Genomic DNA, 18510 nt, shown 5'->3' on the forward strand with positions numbered 1-18510 from the left:
GAGGGTCTGAGGTGGGGAGGGGGGGGAGCTGCTTGTACACTGTTGGAGCCTGGGTTGGGGGGGGAGGTTTGGAGCTGCTTCTACACCTTTGGGGCTGGCATCAGGGGTAGAGGGATTGGGTGCAGGTTATATACTGTAAGGGCCTGTTTTCTGGGGAGGGGCTTGGGGCCTGCATCTGGGGGAGGGGTGGGAGCTGTTTGTACCTTTGGGGCCTGCATCTGGGGGTGGTTGGGAGCTGCTTGTACACTTTAAGGGCTTGTGTTTGGGGGGGCTTGGGGGCCTCCCTTGGGGGGGGGTTGGGAGCTGCTTATATAGGGTAGGGGGCCTGCCTTGCAGGGGTTGGGAGCTGCTTGTAGAATTTGGGGCCCTGTGTCTGGGAGGGTTGGGGCCTGTGTCTCAGGGGGTTAGGAACTGGTTGTACACCTTTGGGGCCTGTCTCTGGGGTGGGAGCTTTTTGGGCCTGTATTTGATGGGGTTTGGGAGCTGCTTGTACACTTCTGGACCTACGTTCAGGGGGGTTGGGATCTGCTCATGCATTCTAGGTGCCTCTCTTTTGAGAGGGGTTGGGGCCTGCATCTGTGGATGGTTGGGAGCTGCTTGTACACTTTAGGGGCCTGGGTCTCAGAGGGGGGTCTGGGCTGTTTGTACACCTTTGTGGCCTGTGTTTGGGGGGGGGGGTGCCTGGTGCCTGTGCCTAGGGGAGTTGGGAGGTGCTTGTACACTCTAGGGGCCTCCATTTGGGGGTCTTTGGAGCCTCCCTTTGAGGGGGAGTTGGGAGTTGGTTGTACACCTCTGCATCCCATGTCTTGGAGGGGGCAGGGGACATGTCTCTGAAGGGGCGGGTTGTGAGCTGCTTGTACACCTTTTGAACCTGTATGGGGGGGGGGGGGGGGCGGGGCGGGGTCTGGGGCCTGTGTCTGTGTGAAGTCTAGTTCTTGGGAGGGGGTGGGGGGTGGGAGCTGCCTGTGGGCAGTTGTGGTCTGCATCTGGGTTTGGTTGGTGCCTGCTTCTGTTGGCAGTTTGGGGCCTGCTTGTAGACTTCTGCAGCCCTCGTGTGGGGGCTTTTCTGTAACATTTGGGGTCTGCATTTTTGCTTTGGGATGCATCTTGAGCTTTTGAGGCCTAGCTGTAGCATTTGGGGCCTGCGTCTGGGGCTTTTCTGTAGCATTTTGGTCGAGTGTTTGTGATTTGGGGCCTGTATCTAGGGTTTTGCCTTTTTTGTAATTTTCATCTTTGTGTCTGTGTTTCATTGTCGGTTGTCTGGGGTTAGGGGCAGTTTGGGGTTTGGATTAAGGTCAGTGTCATTAGCGTTAGGGGGTTGATAATAAGGGTTAGGGTTGTGGTTAGAGTTGTTAGGTTTAAGGGGAATAAGGATTTCAGGGTAAGGGGATCAAGGTTGTGAAAATAAAAATGTTGTTTTTGCGCAGTTACATCCTTTAGAGGGAAGGAAGGTGGTATTGAGATAAGCTTGCAGTGATAAGAGAGCTTAACAGTGTGAAATGGGTTCATCTGATTCGTGTCAATACGGAACAATGCTAGGGCCGCATGATATGATGAAATGAGACCTTCTGTCTTACATACCCTTGTATAACCACAAGTCTAAGAAAACCAGAGTGGTTAATGTATATAGTTCTTGTATTTTGCAAAGGAATGGTCCAGCAATTCGGGTCAATAGGGGATAAGAGAACAAAGGGATTTCAGAATAACTGCTAACTATTACAACTGCTGCATGGGACACTATGCAGGTCTCTGACATCCAGCCAAGATGGACAAAGGAGAAGGACAAGGGAAAAGCCTGGGAGGAAGACTACGAGCTTTCAGCATGAGAGACCCCCAGAGGGACCACTGGAGACTGATAATGCATGCACCAGTGGGAGGGTTCGGATTCTGTGACCTAATTCTAATAACCCTGCCTTTTCTAGAAGTAGGAACGAATATGTATTAGCCTAGCAGCATAAAAACCTGGAGCCTGCTGTAACTTGTGTGCATCTTGGTGGAGCAGAGACTCCCGGTGCACCCAGCACTGTTTGCTTACCTCTATTCCTTTAATAAATTGTAAACATTAATTGTAACCCTATTTGGGACTCAGTCGTTTGTTACAACTGGGACCTCCCGATGGGTGGAAGCTGTTGGGATAGCCTGGGATGCTGAGGCATGGTGCCACAATGAGCGGCGGGTGGTTGGTGGCTTCTGTGGAAATGGCCCTTGTGTGGGGCAAGGGCGGCGCATTCAGAGGAACTTTGTCAGGCTGCAGATAGGGGCAGGCAGGAACCTTTTGAAGTTCAGGAGAGGGAAATGCCAAGCCCTACCCCTAGGGAGGAACAACTCTATTCACCAGCACTGGATATCTGGATACTAAATAAGCATCTCTTCATGGAAGGGGTGGTTACACATTAGAACAGGCTGCCCGGGGAAGTGGTAAGAGTCCCCACCCTTAAAAGTATTTAAGAGACGTGTGGACATAGCACTTAGGGATACAATTTAGTGGTAGCATTAGGTTGATGTTTGGACTTGATGTTCTTAAGGGCCTTTTCCAACATAAGAATTCTTGTTAAGGATGGGGATTCAAATAACAAATGCATTTTCGGGAAGTGGCTCTATCCTTCATTGTAGGTGACAGCAGCTCACCTTGCAAATGGAATCCACCCAAAGATCTCGGGTCATGTCATCACAGATACTGTAGAAGGGAAGAAAGTTGGAACTTTTTTTTTCAGAGGGAAAACCTGCAGGTGAGTACAGAAGTAACATGTACACTGGGAGCTGTAGAGACTCCCTGAAAGTTTAGGGTTGAAATTTGGCTAGGCCTGCCTGTTCAACAAATGGAAAACTATGCTCTGCTTGACAAACGGCTTTTGAAAGGTAATTTTCAATGATGGAATGGAACATCGTGAATCCTTTTCTTGGGTTCCTTCCAGCTGATGACTTGCTGCATCAGCCTTGCATTCAAAGAACTAAGTAGAATTTGTATTGTTTTCAGTCTTAGAGGTTATCATGTCTTATTGATGATTTCAGGGTGAAAGCATGCATATACAATGTACTGCTGAACTAAGATAGTGTGCAGTTTCATTTTTTATCCTAAGTTCTTTTTATGACTCAGTCTTTTGTTACAGTATGTAGCAATGTTTTCCTGCCTCTGTGTTGCTGTGACAATGTAACAAGGGCCACAGAAAGTCAGACCAAAGATCAGTGATCTTAGCAGAATAGAACAAGTATAGAGTGATACTTGTGACTTGCACTGTAAGACAAGCAAATGCCTTATAGAAATGTTTAATGGATTTCTTGTAAAAATTGGCCATATCCTTTGAACCCATGTAAACACTTGGCATCCATGGGTCACAGCAGTCACAAGCCTTAACTAGGTATTGTGTGTAAACTCTGGAGCTAGCTTCACTATGTGAAGAACCGCTTCCTTTATTTTGTGTGTGCTTGTGGGCAGGAGGAGTGAAATTTGCTTCCTGCTAGCTTTTGATGCCCCCATATTCTGTATGGAAAGAGAACATTGGTGATCAATCTCTGTTCAACTTCTATGATATGAGACATCGTCTTTTCCCTCATCTCTCTTTCATGTGAAAGAGGTTTTTTCTTAGTCTTTTTCTACAGAAACTGTTCCAAACATTTGGCGATCCCTGTTTCTCTTGGCTGAAACTTTTTTTATTCTACTGTGACCTTTTTAAGGTGGGAAAAAATAAAATTTTGTGTAGCATCCAAGATGCAAATGAACCTTCAGTTTATAAGATAGCAAGGCTACCTTTGAGTTTTGATTAGATTGGTGATGCTTTTTGTTGCCTTTCCTAGGCCTTTTCCAAAAGGTTAAACAGGGAAGTTGGCTGTTCAACGCTGATGAGCATTGAAGTTATGTTTTCATAGGCTTGTGTGCAGTACCAAGGCCTGATTTCCCCTTTTGCCTCTGCATTACTTCATGTTTATCTGCTGTGAATTGTACTTGCTATTTGGCTGCATAGTGGCTGCAAAGGAATCACAGGCGGGTTGAGGTTGAAAGGACCTCCAGAGGTCACCTGGTCCAACACCCCTTTTGTGTTCAAAGAACATAAAAATATACTCCACGTTATAAAGTATGACCTCGCTTTAAAAAGCTGTTTTAACAGTCCTTCATTAAGTCTTATTAATCAAGTGTCCCCAGTTCTTTTCTTACGCTTCCCACTATACTTCTTGTTATTTTTCTTAACGTGGGAATTCCTGCTCTGGCAATTTCTGTAGGACACTTCTTACACAGAAGTCTAGGCATATTAGTCACGTTTCAAGTCATCTGTTTCAATTCAGACAATTTCAAGAGTTAAAAGTGAAAACATAGCTTATCCGTGAGCTCCTTGAGAACTCCTTAGTGAAATGCTGCCTGAGCCTTTTGACTTGTTACTTCTGTTTCTGTGTCAAAACTTGTTCTGTATCATTTCAGTTGGAGATGGATTCTTTGACATCCGTGCCAAGAAAAATCTTTCTTCCATAGGAGTCCTTCAATGTACACAGAGCAGAGAAAGAGCAGCTATTCTGCAAGTTGGTACTCAGGCTGGTTTTGGCTTCCTGTATTGTTTGTACATTCCCATGTTGTTTTGCAATCTTTTCTCTTTTCAGTAGTTATGTAATATAACTTTTTCAAAGGATGCCTCCCTGTTTTCAGTAGCCTCCTTACGCCTTGAGATTTAGCTGTCCTTGTATTCTTTTGCTCTTCGTCTTTTTGATACAACTCGTATAGTTGTTGGATCCCCGGGCTCTGGGATGGCCACTGTGCTGAGCTCTGGGTTGCCTACCTCTGGCGGGGTGGGAGGCGGCCGCCCTGATCCTCTGGGGTCCGGCCTCGGGCGGCGCGGGGGCCGCCATCACAGGGCCGGGGAGTCCGGCAACGGGTGGCACAGGGGCTGGCTGTCCCGTGGTCTGTCCTCGGGAGGATGGGAGGGGGCGTTCCCAGGGCCCGGGTGTCTGGCTTCGGGCTGTGCGGGGGCCAGCTGACCTGTGTCTCTGGGGTCCGAACTCGGGCGGCGTGGGGGCCGGCCATGTCATGAAGCGGGAGGCTGGCGTCTGCCGGCTCGAGGATTGGCCGTCCCGGAGACAGGGAGTTCTGTCCTGTGCGGAGCGGCAGCCGATGTCCCGAACTCCCGGTTGCCTCCATCCAGAGGCGTGGGATCCGACCGTCCCGAGCCCCTGGGCTCCGGGTCTTGGGCAACGCGTGTGCTAGCCGCACCGGGGTCCAGGGCTGACCTCGAGCGGCTTGGGGACAGCGGTCCCGCGTCCGGGAGTTCGGCCTCAGGCGGCCCGGCGGCCAGCAGTCCCAAGCCCTGAGGGGGCAAGTCTCGGGTGGCAAGGGGGGCGGCTGTCCCTTGACCCGGGGTGGATGTCCGCTCATGCGGCCCGGCTTTCCTGGGATCCCGGGAGCCGGCCTCTGGAGGCACAGGGGCCCGCTGTCCTGCGTCGTGGGGGTCCGAACTCGGGTGGCGTGGGGGCCAGCTGTGCCACGAAGCAGGAGGCTGGCATCCGCCAGCTTGCGAATTGGCCTTCCCAGAGACCTGGGGGTTCGGTCCCATGCGGAGCGGTGGCTGGACTTCCCTAACTCCTGGGCTCCGGTCTTGGGCGACATGAGTGCTAGCCGAACCAGGGTCCGGGGCAAATTTCGGGTGGCTTGGGGACGGCGATCCCGGGGACCGGGTGTCCGGCCACCGGCTGTGCAGGGGCCGGTTGTCTCGTGTTCTGGGGGTCTGGCTTCGATCGGCATGGGGGCCAGCCAAGCCTTGAATCAGGTGGCTGTCGTCCGCCAGCTCGGGGGCTGGCCGTCCCAGAGACCAGGGGTTCTGTCCCATGCGGAGCGGTGGCCAGCCATCACGAGCCCCTGGGATCTGGTCCTGGGCGACATGTGTGCTAGCCGCACTGGGGTCTGACCTCGGGAGGCTCTGAGACAAGGATCCCAGGAAAAGGGTGTCCAGCCACAGGCAGTGTGGGGGCCGGCCATGCCGTGAAGCGGGAGGCTGTCTTCCGCCGGCTCGGGCCTCCCTTTTCACGGCACTTACGTCCCAGAGGACGGACCCTCGGGACACAGGACAGCCAGCCCCCACCGCCCATGGCTGGGCACTCAGGCCCTGGGATCGCCGTCCCCGAAACGCCCGAAGTCGACCCCAGACCCCGGTGTGGCTAGAACACACGTCGCCCAGGACCGGAGCCTAGGTTTTCGGGATGGACGGCCGCCGCTCCAGACAGGACTGAACCCCAGGTCCCCGGGACAGACAGCCCCCGAGCCTGTGGACAACAGCCTCCAGCTTCACGACACAGCTGGCACCCATGCCGCTTGTGGCCGGACAACCGTGTCGTGAGATCGCCCTCCCCGAGCCGCCCGAGATGGGACCCAGACCCCAGTGTGGCTAGCACACACGTCGCCCAGGACCGGAGCCAAGGGGCTCAGGACAGCCAGACCCACGCTGCCCGTGGGTCCTGCGATCACCATACCAGAGCCAACCAAGGTCCGACCCTGACTAGTGTGTGCTAGCAAACACTTCGGCCGGGACTGGAGTCCTGGGGCTCGGTAAGGCCGGTTTATGCCATGAACGGGTAAGAACCTCCGTTCTCCGGGACGGCCAGTCCCCGAGCCGGTGGACAACAGCCTCCGGCTTCCCTAACCCTAACCCCTAACCCTAACCTTAACCCAAACCCCAACAACAACCCCACCCCAACCCTGTCAGTCCTAACCCTAACGGCCCATAACCCTAACGGCCCCTAAACCATAACCCTAACCCCAAACCCATAACCCACACACTAGTTCCCAAGAACTATATCTCCCGGCAAGCTCTGGGCACTCAACATGGCCTCCCGGAAATCCAGACTCTGAGAAATACATCTCCCAGAATGCTCTGGACACCCAACATGGCCGCCCGGAAACCCAGTGTCGGAAAACTACACCTACCAGCATGCCCTGGGCACTGAACATGGCCTCCCGGAAGCCCAGAACCCAAGAACTACATCTCCCGGAATGCTCTGGGCACCAAACATGGCCTCCCGGAAGCCCGGTGCTGGAAAACTACACCTACCAGCATTCCCCGGACAGCTGGCCTGACCAATCACAGGCCGAGTGTTCGAGAACTACATTTACCAGCACTCACTGTAACCCTAGCCCTTACCGACCTTACAAAAAAGCCTCAAGCCCTAACACTAAAAAAACTCCAAACTCCTACAGGCCTAAGCCAAACTATTTACCACACGAAACCCCTGAAGATCTATGCCTAAAAGCCATAAACCAAGCACTTAGGATGCTCAAAACCCAAACCCAAAACAGTAGGATGCTCAAAGCCCTAACCGAAAAAATTAGAACGCTCAAAGCCCTATACCAAAAATTAAGATGCTCGAAACCCTAACCCAAAACAGGAGGATGCTCAAAGCCCTAACTCAAAACACTAGGATGCTCAAAACCCAAACCAAAACGCAAAACTTTAGGACGCTCAAAACACAAACTGAAAACATTAAGACACACAACACCCAAACTCTAAAATTAGTGTGCTTAACATCCAAAGCCCTAACCCAAAAAAGTACAACATTCAAACCCCTAACCCAAACATTAGGACGCCCCATTCGCCCATCAAAAAGTGCCCCCAAAGAAAGGCTTTGGGTACAACTGAACTCCCCAGGGGAGCCTTTATGCAGCCACACATGCAACTGGACCCTCCGGGTTCGCTCTTTCTGAGCAACCGAAACATAGCCCTAGCTGGCATGGGAGAGGAATTCAAAACACGGCCCCAAAAAACCCGTTCAAAGCCCTTTTCACCCATCCAAAAGTGCCCCCAAAGGAAGGCTTTGAGTACAACTGACCCCGGAGCGGATAGCATACATGTCTCCAAGTACAGGAGCCAAGAAATTCGGAACGGACGGCAACGCTCCGGACAGGACAGAATCCCAGGTCCCCGCAACTGCCAGCCCCCGAGCCGGGGGACGACAGCCTCACGCTTCGCGGCAAGGCTGGCACACAAGCGGTTATGGCAGGACAACCATGTCATGGGATGGCCTTTCCCGATCCGCCCGAGACGGGACCCGGACCGCGGTTTGGCTAGCACACACGTCGCCCAGGACCAGAGCCTAGGTGTTCGGAACGGACGGCTGCCGCTCCAGACAGGACTGAACCCCCGGTCTCAGTGACAGCCAGCCCCCGAGCCAGCGGACGACAGTCCTGGCTTCACAACACGGCTGACAACCATGCCACTCGTGGGCGGACAATCCTGTCAAGGACTGTGGTCCCCGAGCCTCCAGAATTGGGACCGGGACTCCAGTGCGGCTAGCACACACGTTGCCCAGGACCGGAGCCAAGGCGCTCGGCACAGCCGGCCCCACACTGCCCATAGATGGACACCCGTGTCCTGCAATCGCTTTCCCCGAGCCGATCGAGGTGGGACCCGGACCGTGGTGCGGCTAGCACACACGTCGCCCAGGATCGGAGCCCAGGGTGTCGGTACGGACGGCTGCCGCTCCAGACAGGACTGAATCCCCGGTCTCCGTGACGGGCAGCCTCCGAGCCAGTGGACGACAGTCTCCAGCTTCTCGACACACCTGGCACCCACACCATTTGTGGCCGGACAACAGTGTCGTGGGATCGCCTTTCCCCATCTGCCCAAGATGGGACCCGGACCAAGGTGCGGCTAGCACACATGTCGCCCAGGAAAGGAGCCTAGGGGTTCGGGACAGACGGCTGCCGCTCCGGACTGGACAGAACCCCCCTGGACAGATCGGCAAGTCCCAGTAGCAGCGGACACCAGCCTCACGCTTCATGGCACGGCCGGCCAACATGCCGATCGAGGCTGGACACCCAGGACACGGGACAGCCTGCCCTGTTCGAGGCAGTCCTCAGATTGCGGGACCACTGGTCCCCGAACTGCTCGACAGCAGCATCCCGGCTCAAGGCACGGCAAGCCCCGCAGCGAATGTGGCCGGATTCCCGTGCACTTGGATCGCGGTCCCCGAGCCGCCCGAGGTCAGCCCTGGTCATCTGGTGTGTCTAGCACAATTGTCACCCACGACCTGAGCCAAGCGGCTCGGGACAGTCGGCTCCCACGCCTCCGGACGGTGGCACCCGGGAGCTCGGAACTCCTGGTAAACAGGACTGTCAGTCCCCAAGCCGTCGGACACCAGCCTCCTGCTTCACGGCACTGCTGGAAAACACGCCGATCGAGGCCGGACACCCGGGACATGAGACAGTCTGCCGGCATGCCGCCCGACACAGTCCACAGATTTCGGAACAGCCGGTCCCTGAACATCTTGACAGCAGCAACCTCGTTCAACGCACAGCAAGCACCGCACCGTATGTGGCCAGATACCTGTGCCATTGGATAGCCGTCTCCGAGACACCCAAGGTCGGCTCTGGACCCTGGTGCGGCTAGCATTATTGTCTCCCAAGACCGGAACCAAGGGGCTCGGGACAGTCTGCTTCCTCACCTCTGGACGGAGGCACCCGGGAGCTCGGAATGGCTAGCCTCCCCTCTGCATGAGACTGAACACCGGGACGGCCAGTACATTTACCCTTCCCGTCCCCGTTCCCGTTCCACTTCCCCTTCCCCTTCTCCTTCCCCTTCTCCTTCCCTTTCCCCTTCTCCTTCTTCCCCTTCCCCTTCCTCTTCCCCTTTAACCCTTACCCTTATCCACATCTTAACCCCTTAATCTTACCCTAAACTAACCGGTACACTAACCCTTAACCTTACCCTTACCCTTACCCTAAACCTAATTCTCTCACCCTATTCCTAACCTTACTACTCTCACCCTAACCCTAACCCAACCCTAACCTGAACCTGAACCCAACCCTAACCCGAACCTGAACCCGAACCCTAACACTAAACCTAACCCAAACCCTAACCCTCTAACCGTAATCCTAACCCTAACCCTCTAACCCTAACCCCTAACCCTAACCCTCACCCTCACCCTAAACCCTAACCCTATCCCCAGCCCTAGCCCCTAACCCTAGTTCCTGAGAACTATGTCTCCCGCTGTGCTCTGGGCATTCAACATGGCCTCCCGGAAGTCTGGAATCCAAGAACTACACTTCCCAGCATGCTCTGGGAACGCAAACATGGCCTCCCGGACGTCCAGAGTCCCGAGAACTACATCTCCCGGAATGCTCTGGGCACCCAACATGGCCTCCTGGTGCCGGAAAACTACACCTACCAGCATTCCCCGGACAGCCGGCATGGCCAATGACAGGCCGAGTGTTCGAGAACTATATTTACCAGCACTCACTGTAACCCTAGCCCTTACCGCCCTTACAAAAAAGCCTCTAGCCCTAACCCTAAAAAATCTCGAAACCCCTACAGACCTAACCCAAGCTATTTACCACACGAAACCCCTGAAGACCTATGCCTAAAATCCCTAACCCAAAAACTTAGGACGCTCAAAACCCAGACCCATAAATTAAGATGCTCAATACCCAAACCCAAAAATTAAGATGCTCAAAACACAAACCCAACCCAAAACGTTAGGATGCTCAAAGCCCTAACGCAAAATGTTAGGATGCTCAAAGCCCTAACGCAAACTGTTAGGATGCTCCAAACCTATCCCAAAAACTTAGGATACTGAAAACCCTAACCCAAAAACATTAGGACACTCAAAGCCCAAACCCAAAACATTAAGATGCTCCAAACCCTATCCCGAAAACATTAAGATGCTCAAAACCCAAACCCCCAAAATTAAGATACTCAAAACCCTAGCCCTGGAGAACCTAATCTGAAAAAAAAAAATAAGATCTTAAAACCCTAACTGTAAATAACTGACCAAAAATAAAACTTTAAGACCCTAACCCTAAAAAACATATTAACACTACAACCCAAAAAACTATAAAACTCTAACACGCTAACCCTGAAACCCGTAAAACCCTAACCCTCAAATCCTTAAAATCCTAACCGTTAAAACTCCAACCCAAAAACCTTAAAATCCTAAACAGAAACCCTGAAAACTCTTACCCTGAAACCCAACCCTAGCACCCTATCCCTGAAACCTTAAAACGGTGAATCAATCTGTGGCCAATAACATAGGTTGATTCGAGGATCTCAGTACAGTAGCATTTTTATTTGAGATGGCGGGCGTCCCGCAAGCAGGAGGGTGCCTACTAATTCCATACACAGTTTATACACTTTTTTTTTTCTGCCAAGGACCGGGACCCTCCCCTGTTTCCCCATTAACTGTACTATTCAAGGTTCATAATCTGGTGCTTCACAGAAAATACACAGCTGCTGGCCTGTTACAAGTCACATTTCTTTTGAGGTTTTTACTCTTTGAGGTGGTAATGTTTCTTACACCGTGATTTCCACCTAATTGCTGTAAGGATTCTGGTTGTCTGCGTTTTACAAGGTTGTCTGTTATTATAAATAATAAAACTCCCAAATAGGATTGCAATTGAAGTTTACAATTTATTAAAGGAATAGAGGTAAGCAAGCAGCGCTGGGTGTGCCGGGAGTCTCTGCTCCACCAAGAGGCACACAAGTTACAGCAGGCTCCAGGTTTTTATGCTGCTACGCTAATACATATTCATTACTACTTCTATAAAAGGCAGGATTATTAGAATTAGGTCACGGAATCCAAACCCTCCCACTGGTGCATGTGTTATCAGTGGTCCCTCTGGGGGTCTCTCATGCTGAAAGCTCGTAGTCTTCCTCCCAGGCTTTTCCCTTGTCCTTCTCCTTTGTCCATCTTGGCTGGATGTCAGAGACCTGCATAGTGTCCCGTGCAGCAGTTGTAATAGTTAGCAGTTATTCTGAAACCCCTTTGTTCTCTTATCCCCTATTGACCCCTATTGATTTAAGAAGAGATTGGACTGTGCACTTAGTCACATGGTCTGAACTTTTGGGTAGACCTGTGCGGTGTCAAGAGTTGGACTTGATGATCCTTAAGGGTCCCTTCCAACTCAGGATATTCTATGATTCTATGACCCGAATTGCTGGACCATTCCTTTGCAAAATACAAGAACTATATACATTAACCACTCTGGTTTTCTTAGACTTGTGGTTATACAAGGGTATGTAAGACAGAAGGTCTCATTTCATCATATCATGTGGCCCTAGCATTGTTCCGTATTGACACGAATCAGATGAACCCATTTCACACTGTTAAGCTTGCAGTGATAAGAGAGCTTATCTCAATACCACCTTCCTTCCCTCTAAAGGATGTAACTGCGCAAAAACATTTTTATTCTCACAACCTTGATCCCCTTACCCTGAAATCCTTATTCCCCTTAAACCTAACAACTCTAACCACAACCCTAACCCTTATTATCAACCCCCTAACGCTAATGACACTGACCTTAATCCAAACCCCAAACTGCCCCTAACCCCAGACAACCGACAATGAAAGATGAAAAATTACAAAACACAAAGATGAAAATTACAAAAAAGGCAAAACCCTGGATACAGGCCCCAAATCACAAACACTCGACCAAAATGCTACAGAAAAGCCCCAGACGCAGGCCCCAAATGCTACAGCTAGGCCTCAAAAGCTCAAGATGCATCCCAAAGCAAAAACGCAGACCCCAAATGTTACAGAAAAGCCCCCACACGAGGGCTGCAGAAGTCTACAAGCAGGCCCCAAACTGCCAACAGAAGCAGGCACCAACCAAACCCAGATGCAGACCCAAACTGCCCACAAGCAGCTCCCACTCCCACACCCCCTCCCAAGAACTGGACTCCACCCAGACACAGGCCCCAGACCTGGTCCCCCCTCCCCAGACACAGGTCCCAAAGGTGTACAAGCAGCTCACAACCCGCCCCTTCAGAGACAGGCCCCAACCCCCCCCCAGGACTTTGGACGCAGAGGTGTACAACCAACTCCCAACTCCCTCCCCCTCAAAGGGAGGCTCCAAAGACCCCCAAATGGAGGCCCCTAGAGTGTACAAGCACCTCCCAACTCCCCCAGGCACAGGCACCCACCCCCCCCAAACACAGGCCACAAAAGTGTACAAACAGCCCAGACCCCCCTCTGAGACCCAGGCCCCTAAAGTGTACAAGCAGCTCCCAACCATCCACAGATGCAGGCCCCAACCCCTCTCAAAAGAGAGGCACCTAGAATGTATGAGCAGCTCCCAACCCCCCTGAACATAGGTCCAAAAGTGTACAAGCAGCTCCCAAACCCCCATCAAATACAGGCTCAAAAAGTTTACAAGTAGCTCTCCCCCAGAGACAGGCCCCAAAGGTATACAACCAGTTCCTAAGCCCCCTGAGACACAGGCCCCAACTCCCCCAGACACAGGGCCCCAAATTCTACAAGCAGCTCCCAGCCCCTGCAAGGCAGGCCCCCTTCCCTATATAAGCAGCTCGCACCCCTCCCCCCCGGGGGAGGCTGCCAAGCCCCCCCCAAACACAAGCCCCTACAGTTTACATGCAGCTCCCAGAGACCCCCAGATGCTGGCCCCAAAGTTGTACAAACAGCTCCCAACCCCCGCAGAAACAGATTTCTACATTGTACACCCAGCACCCAACCCCCTATATATAGTCCTGACCCCCCACAAACACAGGCCCCAAAGGTGTACAGCCTCCTCAAAATCCCCCCCAATGCGGGCCCTTACAGTGCACCAGCAACTCCAAACCCCCCACCCAGAGGCAGGCTCCAACCCCCCATGGACACAAGCCCCGAAGGTGTACAACCAGCTCACAAAACCCTGAGACACAGGCCCCAAGCCCCCCCCCAGACACAGGCCCTTACAGTATACAAGCAGCTCCCAACACCCCCAGATGCAGGCCCCAAAGGTGTACAAGCAGCTACCACCCCTCCCCGAGACGCAGGCCCCAAGCCCCCCAAACACAGGCCCCTACAGTATACAACCAGCACCCAACCCCCTACCCCCAATGCCAGCCCCAAAGGTGTAGAAGCAGCTCCAAATCTCCCTGCCCAAACCCAGGCTCCAACAGTGTAGAAGCAGCTCCCACCCCTCCCCCAGACGCAGGTCCCAAACCCCCCCAGAAGCAGGCCCCAAAGATGTGCTGCTCCTTGTCGCTCTCTGGCCTTATCTCAAATCCTCAGCCACTTCTGTGGAGAGCCTGCCACGGCACCTGCAAAGCGAGACGGACACCTTTCATAGTCACCTTGTGCTACTTGGCTGTTCTGCTCCAACCCAGCTCAAGATGAGCCTGCCCTTCTCGTGCTGCTCTTCAGAGTGCAGTTTGGCCCCACTGAGCCTGTGCGAGACACCTGCAAATGAGAAAGAAAAGCATAAGCTGAAGCAGCATCCAAAGCCACAGCACAGCTAGGACAGTTACTCTCATCTGCTCCCTTACCTCTGCTCCCTTACCTGCCCTTGACACAGATGATTCCATCTGCTCTCTTAGGCCAGCTACAACACCTCTGAAATATAAACAGGATTTTTACTGTATTTTGTGTAGTTAAGTAACTGCAGTGACAACTGCACCACTGAAGTACCTGCTACATCTGTTCATTGCTCACCTTGCCAAAAGCAGCTCTGGTCAAGTCCCGTGTTGTACACTGTGTTTCAGCTTTAACAACTGAAAACAGTCACAAGATAATCATTCAGCTGCCAGCATTAGCACCCATCCCTCAACAACACAACGGACCCCATTTACAACGTTATCATTTCAAAACAGCAGCCCCCTTGCCTCAGCACCTCAGAAGTAGATCAAGCCGAGCTGCCTACCGAGTGCTGGACAGTTCCAGAAGGAGTTCTTTCCTGTGACCAGTTCCTCCTAAGGTTTACACTCTACTGGGGACGGGAAAGAAATAAAAATAAAAATTTCAAAACCCCATATCTGTAAGCTTTCAAGATTCAACAGACCTCCTCAAGCACACTGTTCAAGCACTTTGCAAGCAGTTGCTCACAAGCAGCTCAACTATCCCACCTCCACATCTGCCAAACACCACAGAGATGACTGTGCCAGCTGCCCTTCAGTATGTGCCCAGAGGCAGACCAGATGTCTTTGCCAAAACAGTCCGGACAATGTATTAGTACACCCATGGGCTGCCACGTTAGCTGTCATCATACACATACAAACACAGGCACTCTACAAACATTACAAACAAAACACAGAACACAAGGCGCAAGAAAAAGTGACCCCCAGAGGGAAGCCCTACGGCAACAGCAAGTCAAATCAATTGCTCTGCAGCAGACCCAAGGAGAGACTCAAATGTCATGACATGCGACTGGAAGCAACTGCCAGAACTGGGATGATGGAGGCATAAAATGCCTGCCTTCAAGACAAGAGACCAGAAGGATGGGGATTGAAAACCCCATAGGAAGACATTTAAGAAATGAATTCCCAAGCAAGAGCTCCAGATGCGGCCCAGATGACTTCTGCAAGAGTGAGGATGGAAACAGATGCGATCTGAAACAGAGTATGATGCACAAGACCTGAAATAGTTCTGCACTTTAACCAGCGACTGCAAGACAAGAAGAACCATGATGACAAAACAAGCATTTAGGACCTTTGGCACAGCTACCAACTCCCCTGTCTAGTCAGTCCAGTGCAAAAAGCAAGAAGGATATCAAGATCCAAGGAGAGCATAACTCAGAACACACACTGCAGAAGCAACACTACAAGACAGATCAACAGAAGGGCACTGTTCTGCCTGGTGCGCGCACTCACACTACAAAATACCCCCTGCTTCTTCTATTAGCCTGGTGACCCAGCCACAACCAGCCTGAACGTGACTCAGCCTGAACCGCCCTCACAGTAGCACCGAGTATATTGAGCCCACTGGCTCCATGCTGCTCTGGCTCCCAGCTCCCATAAGCCACCCCAGATATGCAAATACCAGGTGCTGCTCAACTTAGCCCTAAGATTACTGGATGGTAAATTACCTCCACCTCAAGAAATGCACAGGCACTGAAAGACATCTTAGTCAACTGCCGGGCTCATCATCATCTGCAAAAACAGAGCACCAGCATTCACTAGCATGCTGGCCCTGATGCCCACCTCCTCTGCAATGCTGACTACTACTGATGCAACATACAGTTGTGCTCACCTGTTCCTCTTCGAGTTCAAGCCCCAACAGTGCAGCCAGTATCACCCACACCACCTGGGAAAACAAAGGGATTAAATGATCGTTGTGTTCTCAACAAATCACCCACCACACTGCTCCTCTATCCCAAACAGCCTCACCTCTGTAATATATAATAAATGTTTGTTCATTGTCTTTTGTATTACAAGGACAAGGAGTCTTGCTTGAAAAAGTGGGGGTAGTAAAGGTCTCCTGCTGAGATAAGAAACTGTAAAATGCCTGAAATTCCTTTACTTAATGTAATGAGAGAGGGCCCTTAAACCGGCAAGGGGGAGGGAGTTTCCTCCCCTTCTCCCCCCCTCGCATCCTAGTTCCATCTTTTGTTTAAAGTCACTGTTGCAAAGCTCCTCTAGCCATTCCTGATAAGCTGCTGAGCCGGCATGATAACATTCTGCCTTCCTGCTTCATGCTGGGTCAACATGACCTAGTGAGGAAAGGAAGTCGAGCCAGGAAGACTATGGCCTTCATCTTCACGACCACCAGAGGGACAGAGACGACCCCCTAGCAACAGCGCGCGCAGTCGCAGAATATACCAGGATGTGCTGCGTAATCCTGGAATTACCAAGATATAAAAAGGGACCCTGGCGGGGGTGAGATGCGAGCCGTTGGCTGATTAAGGAGGTATTGGGGAGGCATTGGGGAGGCAAGGACAATCCCCAGACATGGACTGTATATCTCGAAACAAGACACTGGAACTCATGATAAGGAAGTGGCAGACGGACAGAGAAACAAACGTAAGGACTATAAATCTCAAAACTGGACATTGGAATTCATTATAAAGATACAACAAACGGAAGAAGTGGCAACAACCAGCTCTTGCAATTAAGAAACGTGCCAATTCAGCAGATTCCTGACCAAAGGTGAAAAGTACACTGTGAGGAAGACTCGGGGTCTTCCTCCCAGAGACCCCTGCCCACGTCCCAAAGACCTCTACCCACAATTCTTGGAAGGCTCTACGCAGGCGCAAGGTGCCAAAAGGCTTATTAGCATGAGAAGCGAGGGAAGGCGGGGATAGGTAATGCATATGTATAGGTGCTTGTAGAATATTGATAGATTGATTGTATAAATTCAAGACTGCTTTCCGCTTTGGGTATGCACGATAGGTGGAGAGATCCCCCGTGCATCCAGCGCTGCAATAAAGAATATACCACTTAAAGGAATTTCGGCTTCGATCTCTGAATCATGGCGGAGCAGAGATTCCCCTGCCGCCCAGCGCTGTTTTGCTTGCTGTTTGCTTACTCAATAAATTCTTTTATATGATTAATACAATGCCCTCTGAAAATTAATTAAGGGAGCAACTTATAACACCTCAGACCCTCAGCAGATTCTGAGCAACGCCTACCACAGCACCACTAAAACACAGGGGAAGCACTTCAGAGACTTGCCTTAGGGGGACCCTTGCTTAGGGACACTGACTGGGCTGACGACCCTCCGCCTTTCCTCAGCACTCCGGAGAGGATTCACCTCTCCGAGACTACAAGAAGCAGCCACAAAAGAAAAAAAAAAAGGCAGATCCTCAGGCACCTCACAGGCACAGCCTACCTGCTGCAATACCTCTCTTTCACTAGCTCTTCTTCAGCTCCTCACAGCTTCAATGCGGCCGGCCCAGGGCGAGCCGGCACCACGCGGCGGCGGCGGGGGAAGTGGGCGGCGGGAGGGGGGGGGAGGGCCGGCACCACGCGGCGGCAAGGGGGGCGGCGGGCAGCGGAGGGTGAGCCGGCGGCAGGACGCAGCGGCGGCAGGGGGAAGGGGGTGGGGCAGGGCGGGCCAGCCAGAGCAATGCAGGAAGCCATCTCTGCCCCCCAAACCAGAAACAGTAGTCAAAAACTACAGAACCGGGACTGCAAACCACATGGAGCCAGACTCCCAAACCGTATGAACACACACAAGCAAGAGACTGAGGGCCATGATGGCTACCATCAAGAAAAGCAGACAACATCAAGCTCTTGAGAGAGATCAGCCTTTCCAAGTCCCAATGAAAGACAAAAACTGCTTCATTACTATACCCTTGCCAACAATACATTTAAGACCCGTGATATGGTGCTCAGCAAGCACTGCAGAAGCCAACAACTATGGGAACAAGACCTGGTACTGGATACTATTGACAGCATTAAACTAGGATGCTACTTAGTGTCTTTGCTAACTATGGTGCATTATGCAAATTAACTACAGCAAGAAGCCTTGGGCCCCTTACCAAGGTCAGTCTTAATGAGAGATTGAACCTATCTTAAGAGACTAGCAGAAACTGGTCCTGTGGATGGACAAGAGCCAAGGAGCAACTGAGTCTGCTCAAAGACAAAAGGTCGACTAGTGGTGACAAGAAAGTCAGCAATCTTCATCCCCACAACCCCCGAAGACCACCACCAGAATACCCTGTGCAAGTGCAGATGGGAGGAGTTTATGGAAATGACTCCTTGGAACTAATGTTAATACAAAGTGGGGACAGGTTATGAATATGTATAGGCGTATTGTGAACCTTCATTAAGATGTAACTTTACTGCATATAACCATGGCAATTTGCTGCGTCAGGTGCGCACAACT

At 51.8% G+C, this 18510-nt stretch overlaps 1 long non-coding RNA gene across 4 annotated transcripts in view; it reads right to left on the minus strand.

Annotated features, from left to right (window-relative positions):
* Window positions 1-17680, minus strand: part of LOC113841579 (uncharacterized) — a 34758-nt gene extending 17078 nt beyond the window's left edge. For 2 of the 4 annotated variants that reach the window (XR_011803468.1, XR_011803469.1), the window contains exons 1-7: window positions 17512-17680; window positions 15934-15987; window positions 15770-15833; window positions 14609-14674; window positions 14401-14459; window positions 14235-14301; window positions 14043-14148 (exon numbers count right to left, since the gene is read on the minus strand). This is a non-coding gene — a long non-coding RNA (uncharacterized lncRNA). The remainder of the gene's footprint in view (window positions 1-14042; window positions 14149-14234; window positions 14302-14400; window positions 14460-14608; window positions 14675-15769; window positions 15834-15933; window positions 15988-17511) is intronic. The other 2 variants (XR_011803470.1, XR_011803471.1) reach the window with 1 other exon arrangement.
* Window positions 17681-18510: the final 830 nt, after the last annotated feature.

The sequence above is a fragment of the Anas platyrhynchos genome, chromosome 15 (assembly GCF_047663525.1).
Source record: "Anas platyrhynchos isolate ZD024472 breed Pekin duck chromosome 15, IASCAAS_PekinDuck_T2T, whole genome shotgun sequence".
NCBI lineage: Eukaryota > Metazoa > Chordata > Aves > Anseriformes > Anatidae > Anas > Anas platyrhynchos.